A 13,207-nucleotide genomic window follows, 5' to 3' on the forward strand; every position below is an offset into this window, starting at 1 on the left:
TTCCATGACCTATTTGGGCACTGGCTGGGCTGGACCTCAGCCTGGGTCTGGGTCCTTGGTGGTGTTTTCAGTCTGAGCTGGAAACGCATTTTCTACAGGCCAGCTCAGACATGTTTGCTAAGACTGATTTTCAACACCTTTAGAAAAGGCCTTCAAATTGCTTTTTATTTCTTTCTGGCTTTTACACAATCAGTTCTCATCTAATTCTGTAGGTCCCACTGACCACCCATGAAAACCCTGTCACCGTGTGCTGCCTCAGTTTCATCTTTGGAAACCTGACCAAAATTTCCATTGTGTTTCTCCAACGAAAGAAATCCTGCAAGCACTGTACTCTGTTGAAAACTTGACTTTCACAGAACAGTGCCTTAATCAATAATCAAGAGAACAGCTTTGAATGCATACAAATGATGCAGGTCCACTTCACCAGAACTATATGCTGAAATTTATTATTGAACAGCAAAACATTTTCCAACAGATTGTGTGTTAATGACAGTGCTGCTGGCAAAACAAACTCCCTTCACCCCGAGCTGCTTCCAGATGCTAAACAAAGCCTTAATAAAGCCAGCCTGTCCTTTAGAGGTAACTGTCTCTGAACCTGTGTGAATGATTTCACATGGAGTGCTGTACATTCACTATCACTGCTCTATAAGATATTACCTCTGAATATGCAATGAGAGTTTTCGATTAAAGCATAAACAGAATGAGAGATTAACAACTTCTATGAGGTTCTGCAGCTGGGTTTATTCAGCAGTTGCAGAGACTGTACAGAAATTCCCTTTGTCCAAGATAACCATCTCAAAATGTATTCTCTCTATATATTTTTTCCCCATATTATTTATTTGTTTCACACCTATGCACCTGCTTCAATACATAGAATGAAAATTAATTCTGGGAAAGTCTTGCTGCTGGAAGAATATGGTAATTTCAAAAGAGTGATGTTTAATCCTTGCCATTTTGCTAAATAAATATTATACCCCTAATTTCTTTGATGAAGCCAGAGAAAGATGACAAGTCAGTTTACACCTCTGAAAATATCTTAATTTTAAATAATTTAAAAAATAAACATAATAATAAGCCAATGTGTTCTCTTCCAAAGAGAGACATGTATTGGTAGAAACAGACTCATAAGAAAATGCTTGGCAAAGAAACAAGCACAATCCTGATGAGTTTGGCATCTAAAGTGTTAATGACTCTATACCTGGCATGAGTCTCTAACCTGGGAAAAAAAGGAAAAAAGATAGAAAAAAAAAAAAACCCAAGAAACCTGTGTTCAGGGCAGCACAGAAAAGCAACGCTGCAACAGCAAAACAAATCAAACCCTGATCAATGTCCCTGTGGTCACCTGTTAAAGACTCGTGCTCTGCTCTGAGTGCACTTTGTATTGGAGCCATAATATCCCCTTTCCCTGGTGCTTTATGGAAATTGGACACATCTGAAATCACTTCTGGAAGAAGGACAGCCCTCCTATTTTGCCTTCACACATCCTTTGTGGTGGTGCCTAAATTACAGATGAGGGCTGGAAAACAGTGCTTGCAGCTAGGTCTGAGTGAAGATGGCAGAAAGCCATCCCAATGACAGATCTGAAGGACTTCAAACAGGGTTCAAACAGAGTCACTTCTGTCACGTTTTGGTGCCATTAGTGTCTGTTTCAAGCAGCTTCTGTCCTTCCCTCTCCATTCACACGGAGCCTGGAAGGCAGAGAGCAGGGCGGGGACTGTTCTGACTTTATGACTACAGAGGAATAAAATGAAAGAATTCTCTTTTAAATACAAGGACCTGAATTTGAAGTTCTCCAGCGGGCTGTTTCATTTACAAGAACTATTAACAACAGAGTAAAACCCTGTGTTTGCTCATCCCACTGCCAGATGGGATTTGTCAGGGTAGCAGAGTTGCTAAGCCCTGCCCAGTATCCTTGAAGAGGCAGCCACTATCCATGAATGAAACTTTGGGAAATGGGCAGCACCACACAGCAGGGCACTGCTCAGGGGTGCTCCTGCCTGGGCACAGTCTGACAGCAGAGCAGCTGGTCCAAGCACAGGGCTGGTGCTGACACCTCCAAAGTGACAGCAGAGACATCTCTGTGCAGCACAGCCCCGGCTCCTACAAACACCTGCAGTGGAGGAGGTCCCACCCTGCTCCATTCTGCAACTACCAAAACAGCAGCCAGAACATCTTGGCACACTTCTCAGTAAAAGGAGGCAGGAGGCTGGGCTACAACAGGAATCAGGCAGGTGGTAGAAAAGAAACCCAAACCAAACAATTCCCCACACTAAACATGCTCAGTCCCTGATTTCCCACTGTTGTAATCAGAGTCAAAGCCACCCCTGAGCAGTCCCACACGGCCAACAGCCCTCTTAACTGCAGGTGGAGCCTCTGCTGCCTTAGTTCAGGCAAAGGCCTGGAGAGGTGTGTTTTGGCCAGCCTGGACCTGCAGGACACGAACTGAGAGCATCTTCATGCTCCAGGTAAATACAGCTGCATGTGAGACCCTTCTTGAGGTGTCTCTGCACAGATCTTTGCTCCAGTGGGAATGCAAGACAGGCCATTTCCTGGAGCCCAGGGTAAAGGATGCAAATGTAATGGGAGTCAAATAAGATGCAACTGTTTTAAAGAAAACTAAGCTTTTTGTAATCTTTAAAGCCTTTGAGCAGCAGTAGTCTCCCTCCCTTACCTCTGCAGCAGAAACAACCCCCACACACAGCTGGGCTCCATCCCTCCATGGTTTGACAAGGGTGGGTATGTGTTTTTGTCTAAGGCCTGCACTTGACCCCCTGGGCCAGAAAAAAACTTGGAAAAGACAAGGAAACTTTGTACTGGCACCACACCCCATTTCCATGGAAAGCTAAGCTGCCAAGCAAGGCTCTCTCATGTAAGAAGCTTTGCAGAAAAACACAAAAAAAAAGAAAATCAGTGGGTTTTTCTGATTGCAATGACTTAATACTACATTATTTAGGGTCCTACTTAGTTCACTATCTTATCTTTATAGAAAGAAAATAAAATCCACATTTTGTCCTGGAAACCATCCGTATTTTCTTCAGCTGTGCATCACAGCCTGGGATTTCCCACTGGCAATATTCTATGAAAGATGTGATTTGTCAGGATAGCTTCTCATTACTTTCAGAGAGTCTCTACGAGATGTTCCAAAAGGGAATTTTAGGGATGCCCATGGAGTGGGGACTTGTCATTAGTAAAGGTTTGTGTTGGGACCCGAGTTACTGACAATTTTAGACTTTCTGTGCTGACAGGCACTAACCCCCAACAGAACACTGCATTGGACCTGAGGCCATAGAGAAGATTTCCAAAATTAAGTAACAGAACTAAGATTATAAATGTATCATTTGAATAGAAGTTTATAATATCACATAATAGAAAACTTAAGAGTTTAAAGTTTTAGAATGCAATAATATAGATATAAAACAAGATAGAAGTTTTAGAGCAGAAACTAGTCCTCCTTCTTCATGAGTTTGAGTAGTATTGTGTAATTAGATAAAAAGTCCACATTGCAGACCACAAGTAAAGTTAAAAGTAAAAATAATTCAAGTGTAATTTCTGAATTAAGCAATTTATCCTTAAAAATCTTTGTAGAAAGAAAGATACAACTCTATTTTTAGCTAATAGAATAAAATCCTATACAACTTACAATTTATGAAACAGTAACATAGATAAGAACAAATATACATCTAAGTCCAAACAAAAGAAATACCATCTCACATATTTAATTCCAAACTTTACAAAAAAGTCCCAAAGAATTCACAGGTTTGAGCTATAAAGGAAGGATTAGAACCCATGCTCATAATTGCAACTGTGCTGGCAACACACAGAGGGAACAGAGGGGGAAGAGCCCCATGCCCTGTGCCTGGGTACAGGACCCCTCACCTGTGACTGTTCTGCACAAGAATCTCTCCTGTAGACCTGTCTCCATGTAATTTTTCTGTGCTTTACTGGAAGTATTTAATTTTCTAACTTGAGGATGCAAATTTCTACTTTTGATCACAAAAGAACAGAGACAGATGAGAATCAGCCCAAGCATGAGATCTCTGTAGGAGACAGCTGGAAGCAACCCCACCCCCCACCAAGCTTTGATGCTAAAAACCTAACACAAAAATCATCTCCTCTTCACAGGCTCTAAAGAAAATATCCAGAAGCCTGTCCACCATCTAACACAACTGCTGCCCTTTCAGCTCCTGGGATTCCATCTGCTCCTCTGACAGATCCAGGTGACCAAGTCCCACCTTCTGCAGAGGACTGCATGTTGGGATGACACTGCAGACAGGAGATGAAGGGACAACCTCTGGCATCATTTATCAACAGGCTAATGCTGGCTTTGGCCACCTTGCAGGAAGCATGAAATAATTGTGTTCACAGCCACCATGGTATTTCAGGAGGATCTTAATGAGGCAACACCACTGGGAAAATGTAATGTCTTTGAAAGAAAAAAAACCCAAACAAGTCTTCAAGTATAAGAGGTTTTTTACCTGTCTAATCTAGATAAAAGAGGTAAATAGGTTAAAAAAATGTAAATTTAGCCTGGCCTGAGCCCAGGTTAGCCAGGAAGAAAGGGATGTGCATACATGACCATTTAGGTTGTTTTCTTTCTGAGCTCACACAAAAGCTGCTCTCAGTGCAAAGTTTTTATAGGGACAAGTGGAAATCATAACAAGCTCTCTGGAAGCAAAACTCCATGAACTCCAGGGTTATTGCAACTCTCTCCTAGTTTTTTGTGATTAGAACACATCATATCACCTGCCAAACCTTCTGTTGTTCACAGCAGAAGGTCAAAGTGCTTTAATAAGAAAAGATACAGCAGATGTGCTTTGGATAAAACTGCATTTTTGATCTGGCCACAGGCTTTATGAATGCCATTCTAATTACTTCATAAAATCTAACTAAGTTTTAATCCTACTCTTCTAGAGACTGACTTTCAGCCATGCTTTAATTAGAGATTAAAAATGCACTTTCAAAAAAAAGCCCTCTTTAGACAACAAAACACCTCCAGAGCACATTGCACACTTTGCCACAAAAATCCCCATGATACTGCTCTTCTAAATCACTTCTCCTTGAGTCAGACAAGGACAGCCTACAGAAAAGACTCACCTCTGAATTCCCAGGAACATGTGGCTGGAACCACAACCTCCAATCTCCCCACCATCTCAGTCTGCTATTGACTACTGCCATCCCAGCTAAAAAACTCAAGCCAGAGTTTTCAGGTGTGGCCAATTCTCCCAACTGCCAGAAAAAAAAAAAAAAAAAAAAAAAAAAAAAAAAAAAAAAAAATCCCCTTCCTGCCCCAGGTGCATTCAATCAGGCAGCAATGAAAACAAACCCTCAGAAGGCAAATCCTCTGCCAATCCCACCCAGCTGATTCCAATTGCATAATAATCCCAACCAATGGAGCCTTTCAGGTCAGTTCCTGATTTCCAGTGAATTCCATATTCAGGTTCACACAGTTCTGGGGATCCTTTACCTACAGGCTATCATTTCTGATTTATCACCCTGCAATGTCTGAAATTCTTTCCCACCAATGACAGCAGCAGCCACCTTGAGTCTCCAGAGCTTTGATACATAGAAAATTAAAACTATGGCATAATGGCTGCTTCCCTGCCCTCCAGAGCATGTTACCTAAAAAAACCAAAGCCTTGCTATGTTTATGTCTAAACAAGGATTCAGATATTCCCATCTTACAGACCCAGATTGTAGGCTGGGGTTTTCAGAAAGAGTACTGAAACTCCATTGGCCAAAGCTTATTTTAACTGGAAAGATGCAGCTCTTAGCTCACAGAAATACATTTTTAAAAAGCAACAAGGAGAGGAATGCTCTCAGTCCCCTGGATCTGCAGCAGGTACACAGGCACTGGCAAACTGTTCCCAAGATAAATGAGTGGAATAGTCAGGTCCAGAAATTTTGGAACATTCCTATCAGGGAAACTTGCCTGGATATGACAGACTAGTTGAAATCTGTTCCCTCAAGCTCTCCTTTCATTTTCAGCAAGTCCCAACACGTAGTGGTACAAATTATAGAAGGCACCAGTAAATAACAGAATATGAGACATTGAATGAAAAGGGAACAGGGTTTTGCAGGATTTTTTTTTTCAAGCAGTCTAGTCAAGCTCTGACCCACAGTGCACTGGTGGCCTCAGTTATTTACCCTTTCAGATATTTCCCATCCAAGCCCTTCTCTTGCACTTGTGTGGGGCCACTGAGCATCAAATGCACATTTGGTACAGCAGGACAGCTCTGCTAAAAGCCCTGCTCCTGTTCATTTCTATGCAGTGCAGCACAGAGGGAAGAGATGTGTTCCTTGGTTTGCAGCAGAGAAGCTCCTTCCCCTTTGGAAATGCCTGTCTGGCAGCCAGGCTCTCCTTTCAGGGGCAGTTTTTCCAGAGGTGATAATCTCTGATTACCCCAAAAGTACCTGCTAGCACAGTTTAGTAATGAAGGGTCCAGGCATTCTCACTCAGACAGTGACTCTCCTTAAGTGGAGGTGATTTCATGATATTCTGCATTCTTTTCTTACAAATCTTTGCCTCACATAAGGAACAGTGGCTTGCTTGCTGCTGCCATAAATAAATAGTAAACTGAGGGAGCTCTGAAGTTAGACATCCCAGAGAGTTCAGAAGCTTCTCAATAATTGTAGGGTAAATGTTGTACAAATATCTATAGCATGTCAAGTAATGGCCTATGTATCTTGGATGCTTTTTAAAAAGCAGCCTGGAGTCAGTAAGTCATGCTGACACGTTACCCATTTTGGCCCTAATTGATGATCTGCCTGAAAAGAACAAAGCTGCTACTTTGGTTTTGGTTTTTGAGACTGACCACAAATGTTCACATCCCAAGACTGCTGGATTTTATTTGACTGCTCTTAGTAACAGAAATACCTCTGTTACAGCAGAGCCAAGAAGCCAGACTGAAACCATATTGTGTTCAAGGCATTGCACAGAGGCAAAAGTACAAATAGCCAAAGGAGGAAAGGGGGAGAGATGAAGAGGATCAGCAATAGGTAAAACAACAAGTGTAAGAGCACATGCCTGGTCAGCACACGCACTTAAAGCACTGACAGCTTTTCCCTAATGGCCTTGTCCTCTGCCAGAGCCATTTGTGGAGTGATGCTCCTCTGAGCCTTACCTTGCTTAACAAGCTGCTTTTCCTATTTTCCTGCCTTCTTAGGGAGAACAATGAGGTTTCTATAGGACACAGGAAACTAAAAGCAGCTTTTAACTAGGAGTGGAGAGAAGACAAAGGCACAGAGTCCACTTCCTTAAGGGGGGGTGCAGAGAGAAAGAGGTTGGAAAGCCACATATACCCTCCCCCTCTGTGCCTCCATCTGTCCCACATCCTTTTGCAGAGGAGATGCCATTCCAGTGGCATTCTCAGACTGGAGCAGGACAGATCCCTGGAGCTGCATGAGAGCAGGAGGACACTTCATGGTTTTTCTGAAGAATGTGAGCATGCACGATGTGGGAATTCTGGATTTGGGGAAATGTAAAAAGATCCACACCGCCAGGCAGCTTTTTAGATAAAACTGTGTAAGATGACTTTCTCTGAGTTCACTTGGGGAAATTCTGGCTGCATAGCCCAAAGAATTGGGCTTTACATTTCAGAGAGCTGGCAACAGTGAGCCTTGCAATGTGAGTGTGGCAATTTCAGAAGTCACGTGGCCAACGCAAACCAGAGCTCCTGGCTTTTGGGCCCATCATCATCTCGGTGTGGGAGGTCTGAGGGAGGACTCTCCCTGCACTGCTGGGTGTGGCACCAATTCTATGGTCACCCCCTGAGCCCATACACTACACCCAGACTGCACAGAAAGAGCCAAAGCTGCCTGGGCACGGGGAGCAGCACAGCTGCACTGGCAGAGCTTCCTGCCCAAACACAGCACCATTCCAGGGAGGAAGCCTGGGTACCTCTACTTGGCATCACACTGGATACATGCAGATCTCTAATTTCAGAGTTAGAGTATTAGAATAGACACAATATGCTCTCATTCTTTATGTAAGACTTTAAAAAAAGAAAAAAAAATCAATTCAAGCAACAAAGCAAATTTGATAAAAGTTTGATTAAAGAGTTTTTCCTGGGCCTGTACAGCCCTTCCTAACATTCAGGATGGATACCTCTGCATGGACTTGCTGCTTTGGACAGTGTTTGGACAACACTGGGTAGGGAAATCTTTCCAGCAATTTCCCACACAGCACCCCTGCACCCACAGGGAACAGGGATCAGAGGCAGCCAACAAGCCAACAAGATCTGAAGGAGATCAGCGGGACACTGCAGGATTATATTATTATGCCAGCCCAGTCATTCAGCTGAATACATGTTAAATTCAGCAGCTGGCTGGGGGCCGAGCACCTCTTTCCCCTCCAGGCTGAAGAGCCAGCAGTGTGTTTGCAGGAGCTGCCCTGCACAGCCAGGCTGCTGGGCTCTCTCTGCACTGCCCAACCCTTGCAGTTCCTGCATCTGGAAAAGCACAGCCCGTGCTGCTCCTGAGGAGCCTCCTCTGCTCTCCCCGCACAGCACCAGGCACTGGCCTCCAACCCCCCCAGAGGGAGGATTGGGCCCCCCTGCAGAACAAGTGCCTACCAATTAGTGACACTTACTGATTGTATCTGTAGAGAATCATTATGAAAAATGCAGAGCATTATGCGCCCACTATTAATCTTCTGCTTTTGTTGCATTTACTCATGGTTTATGGCCCTCTGAGGAGGATAAATGATCAAGGCATGTACTCACATTGTTATTTGTCTATTTGTCTGTGCAACAATACACGTGCTCAGCACTAAGTAGAAGTTATTTTTCACGAGGAATGCAGCTTTAAGGCTTTTCAAGGTCAGAAGGCTTCCTGAGGAAAAAAGCCTGCAAGTGACTCCGGCTCATTTGCTGCCAGCTCTTCCTTTTAAAGTTACAACCCACACAAGACCATAAGCAGGCTAAGACTCAGGAGGAATGGCCAGAGGGGTGCTGAGGAATTTTTGTCTTTTGCTAGGGCACAGAATGGCCCACAGGTGTGTGTGTGTGTGTGTGTGTGTACACAGATTGTTGTCAAATTGTTGTCAGATGACAGCTCCTGTTCCGAGGTATTTAACATATTGCTGAAACACCTCTTCCATTCTGAATTTGGGATAGTGAAACCTCTCCTCTTTCTACTGCTCTCCTCACTAGCTTATAGCTCATTGTGAGCACTATTTTGGCCAAGTTTTGTTTATAGCAGGGATTTATTTCTGGAGGTTAAGTTCTAGCAAGTTGAGGCTTTGGTACATCTAGAGTGGTGCTTAACTAGCCAGCAGACACTAACAAATAGCACTAAGAAATGTTCTTTGGCACTGCACAGCTCTTTGCAGGAACGGCTGGCTCTGTTATGAACACAGAGTACTTAAAACAATATTAGTTCAAACCTGGGAATGCAAAAGCAATACAAATATTTTAGTAGCTGCTACAGAAACTACATTCTGGTTAAAATGATCAGATTTCCATGTTTACTTTGAAAACATGCAGATGTAAGTTCAAACCTCTCCTAAGTTTTTAGTCTTAATATAGAAACATGATATTACAGTAGGGGTAGCACTCTGTTATTTGAAAGATGATAAAGATGAGAAGCAGTATTTTTCATCTAATAGTTACATGGCAAAACACAGCATTTGTCCCTTCCTTGCTCAGAGAAACAGCAAGGCTGAACCAGAGCCAACTGTGCCACTGTGAGTATTCCTGTCACTTCTGCAGCTTTTGGATCTGGCCTGGAAGCCCCCCAGGACTATAAATACAAACCATGGCCTTAGCACCGTGTCACACACAACAGGGAAGTAAAACCTGTTGCCAAAGCAGCTATCAGGTAAGGCCAAACATCTGCTGCCTGATTCCCCAAACAAAGCTCCATTCAGGCAGAGGGTTATAGCAAATATTTATAAAACACAGTCACAGTGGAACAGTTTCACACCTCACGATTATCTTTTCTTCCTGTAGTTCTTCCTCTCTCTTTCAAGTCGACCAAAAATAGCAAGTGAAATAGGAGAAGATGACTTTTCCCAAGATACTTGTTAAATGTATTCCTTAAAATAGGTTTTGTTTCCAGAAAACTGTTCAGTGTTCACATTTGCATGTATCAGATCCCCTCAGTCATTTCCATTGGTAGATCAGCAGTTCAAGCAATCTAATTTCAGTAAGGCAAGGTGTGCAAAGAGCAAGGCTAGTGCAATATTTGACAATAGATATTCAGACATCATGGAGGACACTGAACAATATTTTCAAACTCCTTAATGAGACATGACTGAATAGATCTTGCCAGGTGATAAATGGGCACTGTTTGAATAGCAGGTAGTTTGCAGAATATTATCAATGCGATGCCATGAATATTGTATTGCTAACAATAAATGTTTTGACAGATAATGATTCATTTATATATAAATCAATCAGACACTACACTCTCAATTATCCTACTGTTAATTGTTCAATCTTTTTAATTGTTGTGAATGGTGCCTTCATCAAGGGTTTTGTCTGTTATAAATCAGAATGGTTCATTTAATACCTCAATTTACCTTAGTCAAAGTGCAGAGATGTGAAGAGAGTGGGATTTGGCCTATCATCTTTGAAAATGATGGAGTTCTCTTAATCTAAAATGTTGTCTCTTTTGGCTTCATTTATAGCAGGTGCTGGCATTGATACCATGCCTTTTTGGAGACTATGGCTATGTCCAGGCTCCAGACATTATCCTGAAATTACAAAGGTGTAGGGCAGGAGAGTCTAAATAGTTCTCTTACATTTGAAAATCACTGCAAAAGACATACACCAATTTTCTATTTATATTGTTTAACTACAAGGATAGATTACTATCCCTGCCTTTGGCATTACTCTGAGTTACCTACAACTAGTTTCTCCTACTACCATTCCTGTAGCTGCTGCTCTCCCTCCTGGGCACACCTGGGGAAATGCTGTTGTCTGTGTGCTCTGATGAGATGGCACCTGTGCTTCCAGAGTGACCTGACCCATGTGTCACTTTGCACTGATCTACAGATTCACTTGCTGCCCACCATCATTTTTGGGCTGCACATCTATTGCCCTCTGTGCCACTGAATCACTGGGTGTGGAGTTATTTTTCCTCCCAGATGTCCTCCATGCTGGTTTCTTCCCAAGCAGATTCTTTTTCAGTGGCATTTAGGTCATATTTCTGGTGCCTATCCTTTCTGCTCTATCTTTCCTTAACCTTGAGGAGTATCCATACCGAGTCCACTCCGGTATGGATATCTGCTTTCAAATGCCAAATAAAACAGGTTAGGCAATAATGGATCTCATATGAATGTGATAATTTTAACTAGATATCATCTTCATCAACCCCCTGCTTTTATTTTGCATTGTTTCTTTCCCTTTTGCCTGTCAGCAAGCAAAAGACACTTCTGAATTCCAAAATATTTCAAAATTAAATTTTATGCATAAGATTTCACCAGAAGCCACTTTAGTATCAAGTCAAGCCTTCTTCATACACAACAATCCAGGTTTCAGGTCAGGTTTCACTCTTCTAGCCCAGTACAAGGCACATGTTTGTGACTTTGCAGGGGGTGCTGTGCAAGGTCCCTGAGCAGTCTCACATGGAAACCTCTGCTACTGGAAAAGCAGAGATCAGGTCCCCTTTCCAACAGGGGCCCACAACAGGAGGAGAGCAGGAGAGGAGGAGCAGGCATCCCTGCATGTGAGGACACTTTTGTGCATTTCCTCTGAGCACTGGCTGCTGGTTTGAGGCTTGCAGGCATGGCTGGAGTGGAAGCAGCAGCTCCATCAGAGCTGTAGCTCCAGCTGGCTGGACTGCACAAACAGCCCCCACACAAGTGCCAGGCATCCTTGCACACACAACTCCTCTCCTGGGACTCACCAGAACTGCCAGGAAAATGCTGAACATGTACCCACATTATGGTAGGGCAAATCCCACACAGGAACTGTTCAAAAAGCATCAGGCCTACAACACATCTGCAGGACACCTTGCAGAGGGTTGGCATAGGCTGTCCTTTTCATTTGGAAAACAGAAAATGCATTTCAGCTCTCCCTTTACAAGAGCACAACTTTGTACCACCCTGTCTCTGTCCTTGGAGCTGTTGCAGAAGGGACTGGGTGCCTATGTTGGCAACAGACTGAAGGGAAAGATAAAAAGAGGAGGCTTCTGCGTGTCAGACCTCCACCTGTTTTGGGAGAATCTGTAATTGTCAGGTGTGACTGACCTTTCTGGTCATCTCTCCACTGAGGCTTCATTTTAAAGAGAATCACCTGCTCCTAGTGCTGACCTTCAGTTTCTTTCCATGGTCTTACTAGATCTTGAAATTAGATCTACCAGACAGGAACTGCCAGGCTTTTCTGAATTCTGGTATTTCTAAAACATTCACAAATGCTAGACGTGTCTCTCCCTCACCTTACACATCCTAGAGGTCAGAGGGAAACCTCAGAAAAGCGTGACAACTCAGAATCCAGAAATAAAAGCTGTCAGACAGTGGAATTTTATTAGAGTAATGAAAGTTATCTGACAGAAATAAATGAGCCCCTAAGAACATTCTCCTGTGCACACACACTTAGAAAAATAACCAGCAGAGGGAAAAGAGAGCAACCAAAAAAACCTTTTTCAAAGGCTCCTGTTATGTCTTTACTTTTATAACTTAAAACTGAACTACAGAGCAAAACAGTCGAGGGGGCCTGGGTTTGGGGCATGACCTGTGCTCCCTGGCCCTTCTTCCCTTGCAGTGCACAAACATTTGCTGCTCTGCATCCTGCAGAGCCCCTTGCACAGGAGGCAAGTGCCAAGAGATGTGGCCCTGTGATGGAGGAATGAGCTCCTTCCCAAGGCTTTCCTCCCAACCAAACCCGCCATGGCTCTGTCACAGAGAGGATGGGAAAGAAAAAGTCTTGTCACTGCAAGGTTGAGGTCCCCCTTCTACCTCAGTATTACCACAGAAATATGCAGTGAGACTTTATCTTTCCTACCCTTTCCCTACACAGCCTGCTCCTCTCTGAGCTGACCATTCCATTGTACTCACGTGGGAGCACTGGCTTTGGAATGAGATTTTCTCTCAGAGGAGTTTTGTGCCCATGGTTCTCTGAAACACAGCAGGTTTCAGTGTGTTATACCTGCCTTGCATTACTAGGTAGCAATTAGCAATTCCTGTCATATGGGCCCTAAATTCTGCAGCTCCTGCATTCATTTCCAACCCCAAAATGTAGAGGCCCAGGTGGTCCTTTGAGGTTAC

This window comes from Serinus canaria, chromosome 9, assembly GCF_022539315.1.
Source record: "Serinus canaria isolate serCan28SL12 chromosome 9, serCan2020, whole genome shotgun sequence".
NCBI lineage: Eukaryota > Metazoa > Chordata > Aves > Passeriformes > Fringillidae > Serinus > Serinus canaria.